The sequence below is a fragment of the Trichechus manatus genome, unplaced genomic scaffold (assembly GCF_000243295.1).
Source record: "Trichechus manatus latirostris isolate Lorelei unplaced genomic scaffold, TriManLat1.0 scaffold00061, whole genome shotgun sequence".
In the NCBI taxonomy this organism is placed as follows: Eukaryota; Metazoa; Chordata; class Mammalia; order Sirenia; family Trichechidae; genus Trichechus; species Trichechus manatus.
In genome coordinates, this window is record NW_004443997.1 from 6,172,923 (window position 1) to 6,174,777 (window position 1,855).

Below are 1,855 nucleotides of genomic sequence, written 5' to 3' on the forward strand. Positions count from 1 at the left end.
AAAAAAAAAAAAAGAATTATCTATATGAGATAAAATTGACAACAGCAACTCGAAAGGTTTGATGGGAAGCCTAGGGGACAGTGAGTTGAAGATAATGGTGATGGAATAATTTGGAAGAGAAGAGTGAGAATAGCAGCACAGCTGGAAGAATGTAATCCATGTCACTGAATTGTACATGTAGAAACTTTTGAAAAAGTATAACTTTGGCCATGTATATTTTCACCAAAAAAAAGGTCCTCAAGGTCGAAAAGGGAGAATGTTGACACATCATGGGGTTGTTAAGCAAAGTCATAAAACAATATGTGTACTGACTGTTTAATGAGAAACTATTTGTTCTGTAAACCTTCATCTAAAGTACGATAAAAATTTTTTAAAAAATAAAAAAATCCCTTTCTGAATCAGACTTGGACCTTGCCTTTCATGTGTATCACAAGGTAAATAAAATGTCCTCAGGGTATCCCTTCCATGTGTGCTGGGAAGGGCAGGTGTGAAAATGGGGGCTGCACCTGCAGTTACACAGTATTGCCACTAGATAGCGCCTCTGCTTCAGTGAGGCAAAACGGGAAGTAAGCAATGATGCTTTACCAAAAAACCAAACCCGTTGCCAAACTTGTTGCGGTCGAGTGGATTCCGACTCATAGCGACCCTATAGGTCAGAGTAGAGCTGCCCCATAAGGTTTCCAACACTGTAAATCTTTACAAAAGCAGACTGTCACATCTTTCTCCCTTAGAGCAGCTTGTGGGTTCAAACCGCTCACCTTTCAGTTAACAGACAAACCACTGTACCACCAGGGTTCCTTAGTGGTGCTTTAGGTGGTTTCAAGATAAGGAAGCCACTGATGGAAATAATTTTGAATGCTGGGGCCTAAAGTGAAGTACAGGTGTTCATTACGCAGTGTGGAATGAGTGTGACTGGCAAAATGCCTGTATTTCATATGAAAAAAATTTTTAATTAATTTTTTTATTGTGCTTTAAGTGAAAGTTTACAGTTCAAGTTAGTTTCTCATACAAAAATTTATATACACATTATTATGTGACCCTAGTTGCTCTCCCTATAGTGTGAAAGCACACTCCTCCTTTCCACCCCGGATTTCCTGTGTCCATTCAACCAGCGCCTGTCCCTTTCTGCCTTCTCATCTCACCTCTGGACAGGAGCTGCCTATTTAGTCTCATGTATCTGCTTGAGCTAAGAAGCATACTCTTCATGAGTATCATTTCATGTCTTATAGTTCAGTCTAATCTTTGTCTGAAGAATGGTTTCAGTTCTGGGCTAACAGAGAGTCCAGGGGCCATGTCTTCCGGGGTCCCTCCGGTCTTAGTCAGACCATTAAGTTTGATCTTTTAACTAGAGTTTGAATTCTGCACCCTACTTTTCTCCTGCTCTGTCAGGGACTCTCTGTTGTGTTCCCTGTCAGGGCGGTCAGTGGTGGTAGCCAGACACCATCTAGTTCTTCTGGTCTCAGGCTGATGGAATCTCTGGTTTATGTGGCCCTTTCTGTCTCTTGGGCTCATATTTTCCTTGTGTCTTTGGTGCTCTTCATTCTCCTTTGCTCCAGGTGGGTTGGGACCAATTGATGCATGTTAGATGGCCACTCGATAGCTTTTAAGACCCCAGACACCACTCACCAAAGTGGGAAGCAGAACATTTTCTTAATAAACTTTGTTATGCCAGTTGACCTAGATGTCCCCTGAATGTCATGGTTCCCAGACCCCTGCACCTGCTACTCTGTCCCTGAAAGTGTTTGGTTGTATTCAGGAAACTTCTTAACTTTGGTTTAATCCAGTTGTGCTGACTTCCCCTGTGGTGTGTATTGTCTTTCCCTTCACCTAAGATAATTCTTGTCTACTATCTAGT